At 49.4% G+C, this 23,275-nt stretch overlaps 1 protein-coding gene across 2 annotated transcripts in view; it reads right to left on the reverse strand.

Annotated features, from left to right (window-relative positions):
• Positions 1-23,275, reverse strand: part of ADRB2 (adrenoceptor beta 2) — a 34,627-nt gene that overhangs the window by 4,328 nt on the left and 7,024 nt on the right. The gene's annotated exons all lie outside the window — the stretch shown is intronic.

The following is a 23,275-nucleotide window of genomic DNA, read 5'->3' on the forward strand; positions in this document are numbered from 1 at the left end:
AAAAGAAGGAAGAAAAGTCTTTTGCCTGTTGTGTTTCCTCCTCCTAACCCCCCCCATGCACTGCAATTACTTCTGCCGGTGCAGCCTGTGCAGTGGAGTGTGGGCTGGGGCTGGCAATCATTAAACACCCAGCTGAGGAGAAACTGATTGGCTAAATCAGCTGGTTTTAGATGATTTGGATATGTTAGTCACTACTGTTTAGTTTTGTACATGGGGCACTGTAGGCTATCGGGACCTAAAGTGTCACAACTGTAGCCCAGAAATCTTGTAAATCAGGAGCTCTTTAGAAAAATCCCTGAGATTTCCCATGTGGAATAAGAGCAGCTCCACAACTCCAGCCATGTCCACAGGCAACAGCCTCACAGTCATGCCGCAGGGGACCAAAGACTGACAGTTTAACCAGGAAGGAAATCTATACCCAAATATGAAGTAATGACGATGACATCAGTGACTTTCTGCAGTGTGGTATGCTAAACATGCTCAAGTTTTTCCAGATCAAAACCGGAATCTCTGAGTGAAGCTTCTCTGCCCTTTTTCATCAGCTTGAAGATAAAGGGCTCTTCTTCGACTATCCTATAGATGGAGCTTGTAAGCTTACAGGGAAACTTGAACCATGATCTAAGCTCTCCGGGCAAAGCCACTGTTGTAGAGAGTGCAAATGGGAAGCAGGAGGGAATTCTCTAAACAAATTCCACACCTGCATTCAGGAAAGAGCGCCATGAAGCAGAGCAAGGTTATGTTTCTGACTCTGCATCCCTCAGCCACTGTGATTTAATTGCCTCCTTTCCTAATTGGAAAGAGCTTTGCTCCTTGCAGTGGTGCTACTAATCACCCTCATCCCTCACAGGCAGGTCCCTGAGATCCTGACTTAGTTCTTCCTAGGAACCCAAAAGAAGTCAATGTTTCTTGAAATCTGGATGTATTATAACATGATTATTATAGAAGTGACTTTCTGGTATTCCAAATCCAAGCCACACACATGAGTTTTGATAGAAGACGGAAGTCCAGTGTCCTCTTCCTGCTGCCCCATTGGATGAGCTTCACATTCAAGCTCAGGTTTCTATGGCAATAATCACAGTTTTGTTTCACGACTGGTAAACTCTGCTGCTCCCCACCAGCGAACACATCGGCTGAGTTATTCACCACTAGTGAGAACAAAATGCGCGGGAAAACTGTGGCCGTGCTCCCTTATCTCTCATTTCATCTCCACAGTGCCCCCTTCCAGCTGAGTGTGCGGACAAGGAGGTGAGTGTGAGTGAGGTACCTCCGAGCTGCTGCGGGTCACAGGTTCAGCCTGGGCTTCTGAAACCCACGGCTGGAGCTCAGGGCAGCCATCCGTCCCCATGGCTGTACAGCATGGGTGTGGGAACCATTCCGGGCACCCAGCTGGGGTTCCTTGGGGCTGGGAGCGTGGAGAATGGTTTTATTTCCCCTGTCTGTCAGTGATAGCTGTCAAGGCTGGACCCTTTGATAAGCAGGAGAAAGGGAAGGGACTAAAGTTCTCATCTGGTTTCTGAGGTTCCCCTGCTGCCTCCCACCTCTGCCAGCACGGTGGAGGCTGAGAGATGGGTAAAGCACGGCTTCGGCTTTTTTAAAAAAAGAAAGAAGGTGGAGGGTGTAAGTTCCCTGGGACACCCATGGCCCCATCCTGCTCCATGGCACCTCCGGGCTACTTGGTGGTTCGCATGGACCCTGTTTTGACTCGCTGGCTTTAAAGCAGTTATGCCACACATGGCTGCGTTTCAGTATGTGCAAACCGAGCCACTCAGAGCAAACTTGTGCTATTAAAAGAGAAAGTCACTTATGAACAATTAAGAGATTGGCCAGATGCCAATAGAAGAGGGGTGTGAATCAGCTTGTCTCCACTGGCTTTGATGGAGCAAGGCTGACAGATGCTGAGGCGATCACTGGACCCTCTAACTTCCCGAAAAGCAGCCACCAGAAATCCAGGCCCTCCTTGCCAAAGTCTCTTTAAACAGCACGGTTGTTTGGGAAGCCCTACAGCTTCAGGAGGAAATGTTCACTTCTTCTGCTTAAATCCCCAGTCTGCAGGCTGAAGCCACAGCAGAGCAGAGAGAGGAGCCAGCACCTCCTTTACAGCCGGGCTGTCACTTCTAGCCCTTTAGAGACAGGGTGGGAAAACAGAGAGAAACAAGTGAATGAGGTTTACCACCCTGAACACTGCCAGCACAGAAGGCCTGCAGCAACTGCTTGTGTCCTCTCAGAGGAGAAAAAAGTGCAGCCAGCATTCCCAACCCTCCGGACTAGCTCTTAGCACCAATTGCAAGGGCAGCTCCTCCACATGTCGCCCCATCTGCAGCTAAGGCCACCAGTTCCTCCTAGCATCCATCAAGACATGAGGTACCGCTACCACTGCCTCACAAGTATCATCACAACACAAGCCAAATGGTCAGATTCATCCCTGTATGACCGTGACAGGCAATGGGACTAACCACTTTACATAGGAACATTGGTTTATTCTCTTTTCACTAATGGCCCACTACATGGAGCTCTTTGAGACCCAAACTATGGTGAAGGTACAACTCATTTGCATCAACATAATGCCAGTGAAATCCATGGAGTTGCTCTCCATCATCACCACTCTATCCCAGAGCAAACCCTGGCCTGCTATACAGTAACTCAGTGCTAGGACATGCTGAGCCCAACTACTTTTGCTCTTGTTCTGGTGTAAATCAGCAGCAACATTCTGAAGTCAAGGGAGTCTAACCTTCCCTTACACTGCCATTATGGCACTGACGTCAGTGGAGCAATTTCAGATTTATGCTAGTGTCATTGAGAAGGGAATTAGATCTAATTGATTTACACCACTGTAAAACTGATGTGCAAGGGGAACTGGGTTTGCAGCACACAGCCCTGTCCAGGCATTGATGGAAGACAGGGCTAGCTACCCAAATAACGGCATAATCTGAAGAATCCTTATTTATGGTGTCCGAATGTGTGCGTGCACGTAGGAAGGGGGTTTGGAAGATGGCAATTAAAATAAACAGCAGATCACTTCTCCTAAACATCTGTCTCGTAAAAGCAGAAAATCAGATGTTGCCCTGGAACGCGTGCTATTTGCTGCTCCGAGTAACACAGAGAGAGCACAGCTCGCCTGACCTCTTCCAACATTTCCTCTGCCCTGAGATCTGAATTCCTCAGGGTTCACAAGTCAAAACATAATATTCAAAACAGAAGTCAGCTGAGGAATCCTTGCAGCCTCTGTTCTTGACCAGTGCCTGTTCACCTGTGGGAAGTTGGATTTGCTCACCAGCCAAACACGATGAGAGGGATGGACCACCCGAGATGTGTGGAGGAGACAGGCCACATGCATTCATCTTGCTAACTACATAGCCAGCTGGGTATCAAATTTTTATTCCCTTGTTTTGTTTCAGTACAGCCCTAGAAGAGGTGGAAGGCTAATGGTGAAATCACTTTTGGTCATTAGTCATAGTACATCCTGGGCATCCATTCTGCAAGGTGAAGATCTGATGAGAAAATAAAAATGACCTTTTCAATCAATGGGAATCGACTATCGCCCACATAGTCACAGTGGGACTTTGAAACCCCCTAAGGGACATTTCCCAAGGGTTCAAGGGAAGGATGAAGAGGGGGAAAAAGTTCCCTAGGCTGTAGATTGGCAGTAGAGTGTCTTAGTGGTTTGCTAAGTGGTTTTTCAAATCTTAGATGATTTGCTTCACCTAATTTGAGACATGCACACTATGGAGATCTCCATCTGAGCTAGTCGTCCAGGGAAATGGGCTCCTCTAGGAGGTCAGTCCTCAGACTAATGTAGCTATCCGCAAGGCAGCTGAGCAGCTCTTCCACTAAGGATCAACTAGATTTAGGGTGGAGTGAGGGCAGAGCAAAACAGGGTTTCACTCGACAGCCTGCCTGCATCCCAGGCAAACAAGACAGTCTGTCAGCCTTGCATTGGACAGTCTCTGCATCTAAATGGGGGTCTTCCAACCTAGTAAAGATTGGCACGGGTTGTCTGCAGATTCTCCCCACTTTCCTTTCCTGTCTCTTCAATCTCTTATTGGAAACTCTTGCTATTTTATCATGTTTCAGCAACCTGCCATCTACCATTTGCCAACAATTCTTCCTATAACCTTTAAATAGCATATGTTAAAAAGTGCAGCGTGTAAAAAGAATCCTAGGGTACAACAACATGAAATGAACCATCAGTTGCTTCTTCACAGACCAAGGAAAAGAAGAATCAATTAATGCATGACAAGATGCTGAGGTGTAACACATGGGCATGAGGAATCCCAGTGTATCAGTCCCAGAGTTAGGCTACTTTATGACCAGACTTACTTAAGAAAGGAAAAAAATACATCTCAACCCTTTTAGTTTGCTGTAACCCAAACTTGTGCTTTAGGGCATCTCTGTATGTGGCTGTACGAGGTGATTGATGTTCTGGGTGACAGATGGTGATCTACTTGTTTTTTTATAGGACTCTGACACAGCATCTTTCCTCCACAGCGTTCATCCATGATTCCTAGGTACAAGTGACAGCTTCGGGAATACCTGGTAGTGCTTCTGAACACTTCATAATGCGTCTGTCAGCCCAGGAGTAGTATTTGCCCCATTATTCTCCCCTGCACCAGTTTGAGCTTATTTTATACTCCTTCCCTACAAGCTCTCCTGAGGGACAGGGACCCAGCAGCCAATGCAACCAAGCCAAACTTTGACACAACTTTCCAGTTAGTATCAGTTCTTAGCACATGTCCAGCTTGCTCCCCACTAGCACCAATCTAACTTCACATCTCCACTTATTGGTTGTGGTATCAAATTTCTCAGAAGACCTAAGTCCTCTTTGTCCTTTATCACCAGTTGCAGAACACAGATATCCTACTACTAAGATATCTCTTGAATCTTGATCTCTTAAATCAATGCAGATGGCAGTCCCATCACTAAATCCCAAACCTGGATCTTCATTTACTTTGCTGAGCAATAATGTCCTCATCAAATTCTAGGTTTGAAGGATTTCTTTTTTTTCCTGGCAGAGGAGCATCAAAGTAACTCTGGAAAGTAGCCAGAATGAGGAACAGCTGCAAAGCAACAGAATTTTAAAAGCTGTGTTATCTTATTTCTCTCTCATTTGCTTGCCCCAGCTTTTCTGAGGAGGTTGTTTGTTTCTTTTTTTTTTTATTTTTGGGGAAGCGAGGACATTGTTTGCTTCGCTTTTTTAATCATTGAACAGATTGAAGGTGGTTCCCAACAGAGCAACAATTCTCTTTGAAACTATTTAATCAAACTGTAAACTCCTGCAGTCCCCCAGCAGGAACTCTTGACTGTTGGAGAGTTGGGAGACTTGTGTAATGCTTTTCTGGAGTTTTATGTTTTTTGACAAATAATGATTTTCCTCCTTGTGTTTTCCTGACAGTAGTGCAATGAACTAGGGCATGTGCTGCTCTTGTGCACTCAACTCTTTGTAGTTGATAGACTTCACTCAAATGTTGCAACTGTGACATGAACTATCAGGACAAGTGGGAGGACTGTAGAAAGGGAAGATGCCTTCTGAAGCCTTAATGGAAGAGGTTTACTCTGAAACATGACCTACTGTGTGTACTCATGATCTAAGTGTAAAATATCCGCATGTGGGATCTCACTATGCTTGAGGTACAGAAATAGTATTTCATGACTACACAAAAACCCACATCCTTTCCATGCTCTGCAAACCTGAAATTATGACAGAGATAAGTGTGCTGTTGTAACCAAAGCCCTGCATGCCAGATGATGCAGGCAATGCTTTTGTCTTGGTTTGTGGCACACTGTAATTTCCTTTCCTTAGTGTGATGCCAACATAGTGTAGACTTGTCCTTAAACTGGGCTTACACCCAGTTCCCTGTGCAGTTGTTTGAACTAATACAGACTTAAAACCAAACCAAAGAAGTTAACAATGAGCAGAACAACCTTCTCCTGTAGGAACAACAGAATACCCGAACAGCACCCCCACTCCTCCACCTGCCTCTCTACTCCACCCTATCGAAAGAAGGTGCTGGGATGGGATTTCTGTTCCCTTCCTGCTGCAATCAAAGGATCGACACAGCTCTGAGCAACCTGCTCTCACTCCCCTGCTTTGAGCAGAGGGGTTAGAGAGGATGGTGTCCAGCGGTCCCTGTCAGCCCCAACTATTCTGCAGTCCTGTGAAATACAGTAGGTGGGAGCACTGCTGTGTGTCAGGTTCAGAAGGTCATGCAACATGAAAAAGGATATACATGAAGACGCCACCATCTCTTCTTTCGTGCCAGCCAGCTGTGAAGTAGCAAAGATTACCTTCTAATTCTCCTGTGAAATGTCTGGTTTCTGCCCTCTGGGCAGCATGCTGAGCTTGCTGGGCTGTCGAAACAGGTTAGCTGCCAGGCTGGTGCAAAGGGGCATTCCAGCGGCAGTTTCCCTAAGGGCTCCTGAGGCTCCCAGTGAATTGCAACAGCCAGAACCCTTCAGTTAAGTGTCCCTCTGGCATTTGAGAGGCAAGGTGTTGGCGATGTGGGCACTACCAGCTCCAGTAGAGACCCACCACTGACTTCTTTACAACTTTACCCAGATTGTTCTAACCTAAATTCGGCCTCCTTGAAGCGAGCATTTCCAGCATGGCTGTCAGCCTGGAACAAGGGACAGGGATACAGGTGGGATTCAGGCCAGGTGAAATTGGGCATTACCATCTCCCCCTTTGGAAACACAGACACTTAACATCCCCATTTGTGCTTTGCTGAGAGCTTTTGAGGTGCTGCTGTGGTTCTGAGGCTCTTCCTGCGGGGAAGAGGCAGCAAGAGAGTCTGAGACACAGAGGACATCCTCCCACCATCTCACATGCAGCTCTGTGGCTGTCTGTCTTGCAGGCGCCGTTCCCATGCAAGGGTCCAGTGCGGATGATCTCTGATCCCAAGGGCATGAGTGGAATGGCCTCGGATGTGGGAAATGGTTTACAACGAAGTCCCTTATCCTCAGGCAGCCTACGAACCCCACGCTAGCCCCAGGGGCTAGGCAGAGAGCAGGGAAGATGAACGAGATGCTTCCACCATGCTGACTAATTGCCGTGCTTTGCTGAGCTGCCACAGCCCGCTCCATAGGCTGGGAGCTGGCGGCCGATGGGGTTTCCTTTCCTGCTGGGGAGGAGCGGAGCCTGGGGAGCCTCACCAGGGAAGGACACGGGTGGTTTGTGTCTATCCACCTCTAATGGTCCTGCCGCCCAGCCCGCCTCCGCGCCGCTCTTCTCCTTCCTCAATTAAAGCCAGAGTGTGACGTGCATCGGGTGCTGACCCCATGTGATGCCAGAAAGGGTCTGAAGCGAGGCCAGACAGAGGAAATGGCTCTTGTGGCCCTCCCCGAGAAGGAAGGAGGTGCTCCTGCCTGCAGCCCCGGCGCCGCGGTGTGCAGCCAGCAGCAGATGTTGGAGCGTGGTCCCACCAGTGGCTGGGAGGAAGGAGGAAGGAAAGGCATTTGCCTGTTTACGTCAACACAAAAGTATTTCCCTCATTTTCAAAATGGTGCATTTCATCTGCTGATCTCGAAGCAGATGGGAAAGAAGTGTTATCTCTCCCACCCAGCAGATAAGGGGTTAGGATCTGAACAAAGTCACTTAGCAAGCCAGAGCCACTAGTGATATGTCTGGTTTCCGAATCTCCAATCCTTAGTCAACTCTCTGCGTAGCTATGACATCCCCAATGAATGTGTGAGCTAACACTAATGCTAGTTTATGACTAACATGACTAATGAGGTAATGCAGATACTAGTTTAGACTCGGAGACATAACAGATGCCATTTTACCCACAAATCTAATTCTTTATTCAAATAAATCCCTTCCTTTCACTTAGAAGAACTTATTCTCCAAAACTGTGTATTATCCACCTGCTTGACTTCTTGGGATTGGGACATGGCAAAGACGACAAGGGACAGGGCAGCAGCTGCCTGTGAAAGGTGATTATGGGAGAAACTCAGTTCTTGTGATTTCAAATCACTCCATTGTGTTACACAAATTCATGTTTGGCAAGAAGATCCAGGCCATGGGACAGCTCAAAAGCGGCTGTTCCTAAATATGACTTTGGTGATGTATTTTTAAGCATTGCCGCTCAGGAAAGAAGGAGGAAGAAGTCACCAGTTTCTGTTCTGCTCCCGTCCTCCTGATGGAGGGGGACCGCACGCAGAGATGTGGTCACACTGCAAAACTCTCTGGAAATATTTCAGGGGCTGCCCAGGACAGATTGGGTTTGTTCAGGGGCTCTGGCTTTTTAGCCAGACTGTGGCAGGTGCACAGGGCAAAAGGGAAGCTTCTCTGAGGAATGGGAATCAAAGTAGAAGGAAAAGCTGGTGACATGTTAATGCTGCAGCGGGGCAGGAAGCACTGTCTCTTCTCAGGAGTGGTTACAAGGCTTGTAAAGGTCAGAGCTTCTTTTTCAGAGCCTTAAATTTTGACAACATTTGACCTGGCAAGGTATTGCTGCTGCCACTGGGAAGTAAGAGATATGCTGGTACCCCTTGGGATAGTCGATGGCAGCTTGAAAACTTGATGCTGGCACAAACATTAACAACTCAGAAGTGAGCCGGCAAAGAGGACAGGGGAAAGCAAATGAAGGAGGGAGAAGAAAGACAAGTCACAGGTTTTTGAGGTTTTTTTTAAGGCAGACTTTGTGGGCCCATATGGTTTGCTAATGCTTGGGGAAAGGCAGTAAGGTAAGTGTAAAAGTGATTCAGCACAAAGAAACCATCAGGAGGAGGCGGTGAGTCCTTCCCCTCCGGTGGCAGCGGCGACTGACTAACAGAGTGCGTAAATACCACAAAAGCAGCATAGACAGCATGGCTGTCCCCGTCACAGCCCTTTCCCCACAGCCATGCTGCAGTGACTGTCCCAGGAAACACTCTGGGGAAGGTGGAGGTGCCATTAACCCCCTCTGAGCTGGCATCCTCCCCACGCACATCCCTAACCCGCACGGGGCACAGCATAAAGCACCTCTCTCCCATGCTGGGGGCTCTCAGCCTGTTTTCTCCACAGCAGCAGTTTCTCATTTCTGTTTCCTAGGACTAAAGAAAGCCTGGAAACTCCTAGGCAGCAATACAAGTGACCTGCCCTTGTCCAGCCAGAGAGCAATGAGGCATCAGAAAAGGATGTGAATGTGGCAGAGCCGTGCAGAACTGTAGAGCACAGCACTGAAACCGGACCTGAGGCGGGTGGGTCCCCACATGATGCTGTCTCCCACCTAAGAACAAGCAGCAAAGTCTTATTTCAAAGACTGAGCAGCATGTTATGCCTCTGAGACATTCTCCCCATAGACTATTTCTGAACTGCCCACATGCATGGCTTCAGTGTAGAGCATCTATCGGCACTCCTTCCCGTTCCCTCTTCATGGTACTTAATCTAATAAAGAACAAACCTATTTTTCACCTCACACAAGAGCAACCAAAAAGCAAACACATTCATTTCACCCTGTGTATGCTGGAGTGACACAAACAACTTGAAGGAGAGTCTAAGCAGCAATTATCTGCAGTCATGGTTATATCATTGGTGTTTGGAGGACACCACTCTTGGGAAGTCCCGCAGCTCTATCATTCCATTAAATCTGTGACAACCATATTAGAAATACATAACTATGTGGACAGGGAGAGAGATGGAGCCCTAGCCATCCTTTATTTCCCTCTTGTGCAACAAACCTCCAGTAATTTTTTCAAAAGCAGCTCTGGAGCTTAAGTCTCATTTTCCAACTTGCCTTGGATAATTGTTCACTCAGAAGTAGCTGTTACTTGATGAGAGTAAGTCTGATTCTTTTTCCTTTATTCTGCACACCCACATCAAGGGGTGGAGCACAGAGGTTTGCACCAGGCCTGATAAAAATTCCCAGGGTTTACAGGGCTAAACCTGTGTGGAAAACGCTCAGCTTCACCATGGCCAAGTTCACACTACACTTTGGTTTCCTTCATTAAAGCAAAGCGACAGCCGCCCGAGCAGTGGCTGGCACGCCAAGATGCTGCACACAGCTGATGGTATCGCAGGCAGACACAACACAGCCCTGCAGCACGCAGCGACCCAGTTCTGCAGCGCAAACAGCATGAAGACAACGGCCAGGAATCCATGGGTGGAGTGGGCATCACACCTGGGTAAATACAACCGCAGCAAGAAGGCCTGTTTTCCCAGAGCCCAGCTTGGAGCTGGTGATTGCATCACAGCAGCCCTCGGGCTTTTCTGCTTTGTTCTCTGGCAAGCACCTTTTTCAGTGAGTGAGCAAATGGTTGGCATCTGCCACGGAGATATAAAAAGACTTCCCTGCGAGGTGGAGCTCGGCTTGTTGATGATCTCATGGTTTCAGTCACAGTGACCTGCTGCACTTGATGGATGCACCCCTTCCTCCAGCACCCCTGCCCTTGTCCTCCTTCACCAGCAGATACTTCTGCCTTCAGCTGAGCTTTCAGCCAGGGAGGCTGGGATCACCTAACGCATCCTTTCCAGTGCAAATCTCAGTTGCACACAACAGCAAGACCTGACCTCCTGGCCCCCAGAAAGGGGGCTAGAAGTGAGACAACCCTTGTAGAAGCTAGCAAAAGGAGAGGAAAAACCCAGAAAAACCTCTCCAGAAACATGCAGAAATGGCAGGGGCAAAATGTTAAAGGGACACCTGGTTCTCATTTCAGTGATTTATTCATTGTAATTTCCTTGCTCTTTAGGAAGGGCCATATCTTACCTCACAGCATCATGACCCTGCAGCAATCCCAGGCTGTGCTGTGAAGCCCAGCTGTAACCTGAGACCCCATTTAAAAATGGATGGTCCATCTGCAGGACTGACAGCCCTGGTATTTATGAGGGCTTCAAGCAGCTCATCTACAGCCCTCTGATGGTCTGATATGGAAGGGCTTTCAGGTATATTATATTTTAAATCAGTTGCATAGTTATGACAGCATTGAAATCCGAAGGCCTTCAGCTTCTTATTGAAGAGTGACCAGCAGCTGTGTACGGTTGTCTGACTCCTCCACATTTGACCCTGCAATACAAGGGCTCACGCGATGGTGACAGAGCAGTGTTCAGGATCACAGGAGTTTCCAACTGCGTGCCAAAATGGACAATAAAGAACCCATGACGTGCAATGAAAGAGTGGTTTCTGTGGCACAGAAATCCATCCTGAGGGAATCTGTGTGGAAATCGTCACTGAGCTTTTCATAAATTACTGGAAGTCAAATGTTAACAACTTCCATGTATGGAAGATAAAAGGTGAGGTGGATGAGATGCACATATATATTCAGCTCTATTATCCTCACCTCAAAAACCAGTCCAGCCAGCCCTTTAATCACTCAGCAGCTCATCTCTAAATTGTCTCTATTATTAACAATAAAGTGCTTGTTATTTGCATCGCCATCCTCTGTAGGAGCTGTGGATGGGGATGAGGATGCCTGTGGTGAGAGGCACGGCACGGCACCGGCACGGCACCGGCACGGGACGAGCAGTGCGGGCAGGGCCCTGGGGTGCCTCTGCTGCCCTCCTCGAACAGAGAGCTCGGGAGGAAGGATCGGAACCGAATAACTGCAAGCAAAGGGGTAAAACAGGAGACACAGGCACAGGAAATGGTGTGCCTCTGCGGTGTCCCAGACTCTTCTGTCAAGGGAAGAGGTGGGCACCCCATCATCCTGCACAGGGCAAACACAGCATGAAAAAGTTTCAGGTGACTTCTGAGCACAATATACCCATCCCTATGTTTACACTATAGCAGAGAAATCCTCCAGAAACCCACAAGAAGACCTAAGAGGTCTAGTTTCTATTAGTCATTTCCTTGTAACAAACAGTAATTGGAACTCAAGGGCTAAAATCACTGGGGATTTCCTGAGGCAAAGCCCTAGCTTGGACCTGGCTTTGCTGATGCTATAATTAGCATGTGTACAGAAAAGTATCCATTAGCATCCACGATTCCTCTGGCCCGATTTGCATTGATGTTTGTGATGCAATTGCCTCCTTAGAGCCTGCTTCTTGTATCACAGACAGAAGAATGCGGCATCCCTGGATGAATCATGCGAGAAGCAGGAGGGAAGGAAGAAAGTTTTCTGAAAACGCACCCTTATTTCTCATCAGCTGAAGGAAGGATATTTAACACGTACTTAGGGTTAATGAAAACAGGAAGCTTTTGCAGGGCATGCAGTCACTTTTAGATTAGGCAGGATGACTCAAGACTAACTGATAAATATAACACAAAATGGCTTTCTACTGCTACTAGGCAAGGGTTGCCCTCTTGGTGCAAAGGGTTGTGCCTTACCCTTTGGTGATCTAGCCCCAGCCTCTCACCCTCTCCGTGGTGAGGCGTAATGACCTAGTGGCAGTTGCCTTACAGACAACCTCACAGCACTCTAGGTAAGCTCTGGCAAAGTAACAAAAAGGTTTATTTGTTAAGTGAAACTGGATCAGGCTGAGGTTCAGGTTCCTGCTGCGGAAGCCAAGAAATTACAATATCTGGCAGATGTGAAGCATCTTCTCTCCAAACTCCAGGACCTGGAGAGCCACTGCCCTCGCAGGCACTGCGCATCTGGCAGGCTCCATTTTGCAGGCAAGCACGCCGAGGCACGGAGATGTGAAATGAGTCACCACAGCGGAGCACAGACCTCAGCGCTCTTGGTTTCTAATCTGGGTCCTGCATTGTAGATGTTTGTCACTGCGGAACAGGGTGATACTTTCCTGCTGTATTTCTTCCTGCGACTCAGCAAGCACTTCACATAAAAGCCTTTGTGCTTCAGAGAGGATTGAGGTCTTGAGGAATTATGTACAAAGCCTGAACAAACATTTTGGCTCTACCGAGTTGCACGTGCTTCAGTAACAGCACAATCTCTACCCAGTGGCAATATAATCCAGGCTGCTTTTCAGGGACCGCTACAGACACTGGAGACTGGGGGCATCTCCGTGTTGCTCCAAGGGTGCCTTGCACAGCAGGACAACTCCAGCCCAGATCTGGACCATGGATAGGTTTACACCCCTAATATGGCCAGGGTCCTGCCCAGGTCCTGCCAGGCTCCCACCTCCCCGCAGGAGGTCTGACTGTCCTTGGGGACGGTGCAGCTGCGGGCCTCTCCGCACGTCCCCTGGAGCTGCTCATGGCAAAACCATCTTGGCAAAGCAGAGTTGATGCACGCATTCATATTACCGCAGGCTCTGGAAATAGCAGGCCCGTTCGCCGTGCTGACAAGTGTGCACGATGGGCATACCAGGAGAGGTGAGCTGCACTGACCTGTCCCTTCCAAACCACAGCTGCTGGCTGGCACATCTTGCATTGTGGAGACACCCCAAGACAATAAACAAAAAGCAAACTAAAAGCAGCAAAACTTCTAGGAGCGATGCTGATGCCAAAGCCCAGGCAGCATCCCTGGTGCCACCCAGGTACCCAACCCCTTCCCGTGGCTCTCCTCCCAGTAAAACCCCGTCTCCCCACTCACACATTGCAGCTGCATCTCCCACTTATTGCCAAGGCCATTGCCATGTCGGGGCTGGGAGACGGCTGTCCTGATTTGTTTCCATACCTGTCAGACACGTTCACTGCAAACGCACGCGTGCTTGCAGAATGACAGAAACGCCTGCTCCACACCCTCCCTAATCGCGCCTTGGCAGGCAGCAGAGCGGCCTCCGAGAAGGAAGCAAGCTTGCTGTTCATTTTTAGAGGAAATCATCGCTCCACACAAAGCTTCAATAACTCGGGAAGGAACCTGGGAGCTGAGAGGAAATAATGAATTTTTGCTTTATATAATCCTGCCCTGCACCAAGGATCGGGAGGGGACTTTCCAAATGCATGGGCTTGCCTGGTGTCTTCTACTAGCAAGAGAAGGAAAAAGATGCTCGAGGAAAGAACCAGGATGCAAGACTTAAATGCCCCAACTTCAGAAGAGAAGGGATGGAAAATAAGGGAAATAAAGATGGTGTATTAAGATATGGACATCAGGTTGTTTTCATCTGTTGTCCATCACTGGTTTTCTCTGGGTATCTCTATCTATAGGTGGAGGCTCCTAATAGAAAAAACATTAAAAAATGCTTTTTTTTAAGCCACCTTCTAATTCTTTCAGCACTCATGGACATCTGAAGTTAAAAACCTTAGCTAATGCCAGCCAGAGAACAAGCAGGCACTACACAAGCATGTCTGCTCCAATTTCCCAATCAAGATGCTGCTCTCCCCAGCTATGGCTTTTATTCAAAACCCAATACATTTGGCGGGGACTCTTCTTGCCGTTTGATTTGTGGCCCTTTGAAATGCTCACAAGCATTTCATCCCATCTATAGGAACTCTTTCTTAAAATAAACGCAAGAAGAGATTGCCACATTTTTCACTTGACTCCAGCAGAAGTCCGCTGGGAAACTCTAATTTTGCCCTGAAATAACTTGGCCCTGGGCTCCCAGGTGCCCCATGAAGCCCTGTGAGCTTCGCTTCATTCCTACACAGCATACGGGCTTGTGTGGGTGCTGTGGTGCCTGACAGGAGTGCCTGACTCCCAAACCTCCAGAGGTTTTTTGTCCCTGCAGCCCTGAGCAGCAGGCTGCTGGAGATGGCTCTTTGCTCAGGCTACATAGTTAAAACCAGGTCTGTCCCCTTTCCGCCATCAGAGCACCTGCTTGGGCTGAAGAAACAACTTCCTGACATGTTGGGAGAGGCATTTCACCAACAGCAAATATTGCTTCTGTGCTCAGAGGTTTTACGCTTGGATGCAGTAGGCAAAGCTCATTGCCAACACAGGAAAGGTGATGTATTCCGCTCCGCCAGCCACGCAGGCTCCCACGTAGGCATCGTGTTGGCAAAGCACAGCACCTATGCCAAGATTCCCCTCTGTGGTCACTGTGTGGACCATCAGCGGCTGGGTCCTGGCTCCCCACCTCCAGCTCCCTGTGAGCTCCAGTGCAGATCCCAGCAGAGTGAGCGTGATGCGCGGCGCTCTGCTCCCAGTTAGGGCAGCTCTGCCAGCACGGGTCCTTGGGGGTCTCCCACTGCCCCAAGGAGATGACGAAAAGTCTTGGCGGAGGCCAGAGGCAGCTCAGGATGGAGGAGAGGAGAGGATGAAAGGTTTCCCCTTTCCAAGTGGCAATGTCAGGAATGGAGGGGCTGGTGGGCATGTTGGAGGGGTCACAGACAGGGATGCCAGAGGTGCATGTCCTGTGCAACAGGAGGGTAACACACAGATACAGGCACCAAAGCACAAGCAGAAGAAAGCAGCTGGGAGCAGCTGGGGGTACAGGGATGGTGCTGGGCACTGGCATCATAGCTTAGCTCTGGAGCTGGAAAATCCTGCAGGCTGGGCTGCAGGGCAGAGCCAGAGTGCAGAGACACAGCCACCACTCCCCAGGCAATGCCTACACAGGGTGATTTCATGTCAACTTTCTTTGTTTGCTTGTTTGTTTAAAACCAAACCACAGAATTTTGTGCTGTTTGTGAGCTGTGACAGTGTACCCACTGCAGTGATTCACATGAAACCCATTGCAGCTAAAATGCCAGTGAGGTCCTGAATGCATCTGCAGCTATTTGGCTTATATAGTCATCATCCTCTCCCTGCATCACACACACCCACACCAACACACACAGCTTGTCCCAGTGCTCTAGAAGGGTTAGGTAACCCAAGGACAGCTTTAGGCCACCTCATGTCAGTTTGACTGTCATTGCATTTGCACCAGCTGGAAGGGGAGACAGGAGCAAGAAATATTGGAAGCAAGACTGTAATATGCAGCACAGAGCAGGGACACCTCCACCCAAACCCAAGGCACAGTCTGATCCTGCGGGTGATGCTAGAGTGAGCAGCACACCACCAGGGACATCCCTGCTCCTGCTCCAACCCCACTGCAAGAGGACACCACCATGGTGCGGGACTGCTCTCCAGTGCCCTGTCAGTCAAGATGTGACACTTTTCCTACACTGAAGGAAAGTAAACACTAAAGACAGAAACAGTCCAGTTGTTTATGGAGCATCTCAGGTTTGCAGTAGGAGTTTCCTCCCGTGACAAAATCCTTGGCTTTTCTTCCCACTCCAGCAGTGCAAAGGAGCCATAAAGTTGCCGTAATGAGCCTCCTGAAAGTTTTGGCTGGCAAGGGAGAATACCTGAGCAGCACAGCAGTGTGACATGCCCTGTGCCTTCTCCAGTGTCGGGCTGGGATGGGGCATGACTAGGGACTGGCTTGATACTGCTGTCTTGTGACCCCTGGCCCTGAGACTGGCAGAGTGAAAAAGTGACACCCAGGCTGGACACCCAGGGCCAGGATTTATTGGACTTCCACTGGACAGGAGGATCAGTTGTGTCTTTTTCACTCATCTCCAGTGGAAATGCCCTCCCCATCCCTTCATTAGGTCCAAATGTCCTGTCCCAGCTGATTTAGTCATCAGTAGGGACAGGGCTCTGCTCACTAGCATAATTCAAACACCTAACTTGGACCACTTAAATCCTTACTTGCAGTTTGCAGATGCAGAGAGCTTTTCCTTGCATACCAGTTGCGTGCAATGAGCCAGCTCTTCCTCAGCATCTCCCATCCCCAGAAGAAACCAAACCCTGCATGAGGCATCGGCAACAAGGGAAAGAACAGTCCGTCAAGCAGTCTGCTTTCCCTCTGAAATGCTCAGCTGAGGCAGTGCTCAAACAACACCTCCCTTTACCTCTCGCTAGTCCTCTGGGTGAATCAGGCGCTTGTTCTGCCTCGGGTGGAAAAATTCCAGCTCCAGTTTGTCACCGGTTCCCCGGCGCAGTCCCATTGCATGGCCACCTGGCTCAGACTAGTGAGGTCTGAAGCTACCTGGCACTGTGTGCTCTCACTATGCTCATCGCTCAAGTGATTTGGGTTTAAACATAGCCCTGCTGCCCTGTGCCAAGACCTGCCCCACCACCTGCCTGCTCCCTGCTCGGGTCATCTTCCCGAGGTGCTGGCTCGCAGGGCCAGGGCTTCCAGCACTGGCTCTGTCAGGCAGGAGGGAAGAGGAATGATTTGAGACAAAAATATTTGGTGCCATTTACAGGTAAAAGGAGAATGCTGTAGTTTGGTTGGGGTTGTTTTTTCCCTGCTCTTCCTGAAACTGGAGCCCCGCTGCAGGAGGTAGCATGGCACAAGGCAGAGGAGACCGTCTTTAAAAATAAAACAACACTCACCTTCCCTGCTCTGGGAGCATAAATTAAGCTGGACACTTGCCTTGGACAACTCCCCCAATGCTGGGAACAAACTGTGCATGCATTGCCTCTCTAATGGACATCCTCTCACCCACAGTTCTCCACCATTTCTCTATCACTGAGAAACTGTCCCCTCTCCCTTCGTCCTGCTGCCTTCCTCCTGCCAGATCTGCTAAATCAAACTCATACTGGCTGAAAGCAGGCAAGAAAACTACTAATGTAGGAGGGAAGAGGCACAAGCCAGGCTGCCTGCACTGAAATGCAGATCCTGCTGTCATGGCATTTTCCAGCCCTTTTTCTTCTCCTTCTGCAATCCCTTTCCAGCTTCTCCCTCCTCTTCCACATGGGATCCAGCCTCTTGCTTTCCACCTTAAGTTTCCCTGCTGGTACTTGAGTCATTGTCCCTCTTAGGGCCCTTTTCTCATCTCCATTTGTTTCTTCGTCATCTTTTTTTCACACTCTCCTTGGGCTATATTTAATTTTACCTCTGTTCTTCAGTTGCCACTTTCTGTTCCTTCAACCATTCTCCTTTGAGTGCTCCTCTTTCTCTCCATTTTTCATCACCAGTCCATACTGGATTTATGACTTTATTGGCAGAGTTGTTGGAAGCCTTCTTACAGACACAGTCACTTAGTAATCTGCATTGTCCAAACCTATGCTAAAAAAGTTGGCCCTGTCCAAACAGTTTTATCATTATTTTTCCCCTCTTGATTCTTGCATGTTAAAGGGAATTCTTAGACAGAGAAAGAAAACATCCCTGAAATCACTCTGACGTTGATGTAAGCCTTTAGCTTTGCAAATCATATTAGAAAGGAAAACCCCCAAAGTTCTGCCATCTAACTGCAGCAAACTGAAATCCTATCCTGCAGCCAAACAAGCGAGTCCAGATGTGCCGCGCAGCAGTGGCTTGCCCCCAGCACGGAGGGTTCGAGCCAGCCCAGCCTGAGACCAAACCCGAGCAGTTGCAATGGCAGCACTCCCTCTTGGGGTCCCTCTAAAATCTGGGGGAGCATTGCAGACTGGTAGAGAGAGCTTGTCGTGCCCTTAGCCAGCACTTCTGCAAGCCCCATCCTTCACTTCAGACCAACAATCCTTTCCCCTCTCTCCAATTCATTTCTGTCTCTCCTGGCAAATATCCACAAGTCATGCCTAGAAATCACAGCCCCCCCCGGCCCTGCTGCCACCGCCCTGGCTCAGCGGCTAATCACGCCACGGCTCCGTGCCCTGACCTTTCCTTTCTGGGAACAGCACGCACCCCTCGCCTCCCATCACTTGACTCTCCCCCACCGCCAAGCCAGGGGCAGCCCAGCACCCTGCCCCTCTCCCTGCCTCCTCCTGCCCCTGCCAGCCCGGCGTGGCGGCAGCCGGTGTGTCATCACCTCCTGCGCCAGGGAGAGATGCTCGCAACTGTCCCTTACGGGTCTGCTAGCAAATGTCAGCTGGGCCCCTGAGAAGGAGGGGCTGGGATTGCAGGAGGAACAGCCTGTACATCGCTCTGCTGCCGGCAATGGGGAGATGTTCATTCGGGGCTGGATGAGTATCCTGGAGGGGTTTCCACACTATAAATAGGTACCTTGAGGATTCCCTTTTAAGAAGGGTCTTTCTCTGCAGCAGGGAGCCCCAGAGGGACAGGGAACAACACAGACAACTTTTAAAAGAGCTGAACAAATCATGCTACGCAGTAACTGAGGAACGGCCTTCTATATCTGAGTCACAAAATGTCTTTCTGCGGTTCTGCTCCCCCTTTTTCCTCCCATGCGTCTCACCACTACAGTTCCCCTTCGCCTCAGCTGCTCTGCTGAAGTGATATGAAGTAACTCCAACAGCTGTGGATCGTGCCCCCAGCTTAGGGCCTTCCCGCTTCCACACCTATAACTGTATATACTTGTACTCTGTATCTCTATATTTGTATCTCAGCTGGAAACAGCAGGACCTCCAGGTTTGGGTGGGAATTGCCTTCGTTGCCTCTCCACCGCCACCACCACTGATGTTGCTCAGGGCCCCGTCTCTCATGGCAGGGAGCGTGCTAACACCTCTGTTGTGCAAAACTTTGGCAAGTTCACAAACGACTCCACTTTCATGAAGCTGAAAAGAAGAGGACAACCTGTACTTGCCAGGTGAAGACAAGGGGAGGGATGTCTCTGAGCTACAGCAGTTCAAAGGGCTGGTCTTGGTGAAGGGCAGGTCCCTACCAGCACTCATCGCAACCCAAAGCAAAATGCCGTTCAGGGTGAGACACTGCTCTGATGTCTGTGCTAGAAAAGATGTCATGCTGAGTAACACCTACCCCTCCAGCCCAACCATGAAAGCACCTCTTTCCCTCCCACCTTCCACTCCAAAGATCTCTGTAATCAGATAGGCCGAGTGTCGACTGAGTCCCTGTCATGACCAATTTCACGAGTTACCTTCCAGGTTACATCACTGCATCTGGCACTGCAGTCCAGCTCAACAAGAGCACGGGAACAGAATAACATGCATCCCAGTGGAAAATCTGTGACCTGAAGGTTTACAGCAGGACAGCCAGGTGAGGAGAATGGAGAGTAAGACGACATCTGTACAGTGAGAAGGGAGTCCTCAGTGAGCAGGTACGTATGCAGCTCCTCCACCCTGCTTCTCTGCACGTAGATATATCGGGGCTTCCACTGCCTGTGATACATGCAGACACACTTCCTTTCTCTGCTGAGTGTCGCAAAATCAGTATCTCTCTCACTGAGCCATTTGCTTCCAGGGCCAGACATCAAGAAACTTATCCAGGGCTTCTGCTCCATTTTTTCTAGGGAAAAAAGTTGCCATGCATTTCCAGACATGAGTCCAATGCAACAGGATGGGACTTTCAGGCTTTGGAACAGGGACCCTGCAACCCCACGGATATTTTGTACTGTTTTTGAAGGCTTCTTCAAGGCTGCCTAACCAATTTGCTGTCCACACGCTACACCCACGGGACCTCCATCCAACAGCCACTGAAGGAGTGCAATGTCCTGACAGGCACCCATCGTGATAGGCACCATTTGATCTGATGCCAGTGGGCTTAGGAGACAGGAAGTGGCTTTGGGGGCGATAAGGAATTTTTCGGCAGTGCGGTTCTTGCTTCGGCTGACGGCTGCAAAATATCAAGATGAGGGCAGTCCCCACCCAGGGATGAACAAGCATTTCCCTCAGCCAGAGAGAAAAAAAGATTAAAGAGGGATTTTTCACACTCGCATACACTTAAGAGGAAAAAATATTTACATGAGGGAGAAAGGACTTGGCAGAGGCTTCCCAGAGGCAGTTTGCTCTTTACGTGTTTCTCAGGACTGGGCTGAGGCTGTGGAGCTCAGCAGTGGAGCCTCAGCCCCCCCCAGTCACCAAGGAGGTGGTGCGAGTGGGGACCTGCGTTCAGACTGTCTCTGGGGCTGGTGAGAGATCCTCTTGCCTTTGCTCCTCTTGCCTACGCCTGCAATGAAGTCATGTCTGCGAGACTGCAGGTAGCTCTGGCAGTGGCTGCTGCAGTTTCTTAATGCCTTTCCTTTGGCATCGCTGGAGGACCAGAGCCAGGAGGGGCTGCTGGTAGCCTCAGGGCAATCACCAAAGGTGCTGTGAAGTAGGGACTGGGCACCTCTTAGGATCAAGCACCTTTCCATAAGATGGGATATGAAATGTTCTCCACTCTGAATGTCGCATTTTAACTGGGGTGGGGGGAACTGGATGACAGCTGAGGCTCCCCCCCCACAGATGCTGAAGATCTGAATTGTGATTCCCTCCTCAGGACCCCTGCAGTTAGCAACAGCTTGTATTTCTAGATGAGGCTCTCTATCCCTTGAAAGCACAAAGTTACAAACCCATAAATTACTATAATTTGGGCATCTGCCGTGTTTTGGAAGTGCCTGGTGTAATCCCTCCCTGTCTGAGCCGCACAACTCCTCCACGGTTGTTGTTTTTGGAAAGAAGCCTCAAAACGTGCAGGGCACACACTGGCCTCTGCTGCCAAGACTTTCATTGTGGTCTTAAGTGGCATAAAGAATGCAAAATACTTGTCATTGCAACACACTGGGCTGGGATCCTGCTTGACATGAACCATGCTCTTCCTTCATCCCCACCTGAAGCAATAAGAGCACCAGGACAACAAGGCTGGGCAACATGTAATAGAGAACAGGCCAGGAGACTAGGATATTTTTCCAAAGATCCCTCTCCTAGAAGCTTTTCCAATCCTAATTAGGAGATAAAGTAACCTAGGACAGATAGAAGTGACCTACCACACTGTGCTCCTGTCACCCCCATTCCTGCAAGGCAATTCATAGAATCACAGAATGGTTTGGGCTGGAAGGGGCCTTAAAGCCCATCTAGTTCCAAGCCCCTGCCACGGGCAGGGACACCCCCCACTAGCCCAGGTTGCCCAAAGCCCCATCCAACCTGGCCTTGAACACTGCCAGGGAGCCAGGGGCAGCCACAGCTTCTCTGGGCAACCTGTGCCAGGGCCTCACCACCCTCACAGGGAAGAATTTCTTCCGAATATCTAACCTAAATCTGTCCTCCTTCACCTTAAAGACATTACCCCTTGTCCTACCACTCCATGCCCTGGTAAACAGTCCCTCTCCAGCTTTCACCCCAATATCCCTTCTTCCAGCCCAAGCTCCAAACCAGCACAGCTGGAGAAGTTGCAGCACGGTGTTTGCACTGTGCTGAGCCACAACTAAGGACCCCTGCTAAGGTGTGCAGTGCTCACCCCAGGCGAGGTAAGACCTTGCTCAGACAGCTGAGAGGGAGCAGAGTCATTCAGTCCTGCTGCAATGCCAGCGTGGGGGCTGACTTCTGGGCCGGAGCCGAGCAGAGCCAGCACCAGGCTTTACGGACAAACCCTGCATACATGTTGCAGTGTTTCACCTTTCCCATCCCAACACTCTCTGCACTGGACATCTGTGTTTCCTCCCAGTCCCAGGGAACACTGGCACCGGTGACCAGCAACAGAGGATTAAAGCCACGAGCTGTACTGGTCCGTGTGTCTGCAGCAGCCCTGCTCTGCCACAGGAGCCATCCAAGACTGCCACTGTTTCAAGTCCAAACAGGCAGAAGAGCAGGTGGATTTTTAAAAACCACTTTGCCTGTGAACCTTGACATAAGAGGTGAAAACCAAAGAAGCCCTTTAACGGCGAGGTGCTGAGCCCCCGCAGCTTCCTCACCGTTTCTGGGCTCAAAGCGCTGCATAAACGACTGAAATTCTCATCTGCTCGGGGGTCTGTGTGTGCCTCACCGCCAGCACCAGGCTATTCAGGTGTTGCATTCTTTTCTGAGCCCTGAAGGATTCACTGGAAGAGTGTTGGAGAATACGGGGGGAAATACAGCCAGCGAATCAGCTTTTAAGCAAGAACGCTTGACTACAAGCATACCATAAATACTCTTTATTTAAACACAATGTCAATCAATAGGACCTGCAATAAATACTCGAACTTTTGAACATACAGATCTTCATCTATGCATCTACCTAGCACAACAAAACACCTTTACATTTCACTGTATATAGATAATGGAGATATATATACCTATACATACATATATCTAAATATATATGCACTTGTGCAAAAATGACCTTACCAAGGACAGTAAACAAGTAAATATTTCCCAATCCACTCTCACTGGCACTGGAAATATTGCACTGAAATTCAGTTGTATGCTCCTGCCATTGGAAGAGTGAGAAAATAGGAGAAAAACTGAAATTGCATGCATAGAGAAGCAGCAAATCCACTTTTTTTCATTATGAAGAACATTTGTAGAGGTTCAGTGCCCCTGCTTGATTCGTCACCCTTACACACAGCGATTTTAGCAGATGATACCCACTGCCAAATCCAGCTGAACTAGGGTTGTGTCCTGCTCTTAAAACACTTACCAGGAGAGATAACCTCCTTCCCGCGTAAACTCCAGTTTCAAGCGTGCACTGCTCTGTCTTGACCTAGACTGTGTCACTGGGACCCCAGGGGAGCGGCTGTGCTCCTGACTGAGCTGGCTGTACTTTGTTCTGCAGCAGGCAAACACGAGCCCCAGTCCTTCTGCCGAGGGTGCAAGAGGGAGCAGTTGTGCCGCAGGGTCTGCCTCTGCCACCGGCTGCAGCTTGGGCCCTTGAGGAACAGCTGTAGTGCATCTCCCAAGAGGCAGCACTGGGTGAAATATTGCTGCCCTACTCTGTAATATGACAAAAAGCACCCACATG

The sequence above is a fragment of the Balearica regulorum genome, chromosome 14 (genome assembly GCF_011004875.1).
Source record: "Balearica regulorum gibbericeps isolate bBalReg1 chromosome 14, bBalReg1.pri, whole genome shotgun sequence".
Lineage (NCBI taxonomy): Eukaryota > Metazoa > Chordata > Aves > Gruiformes > Gruidae > Balearica > Balearica regulorum.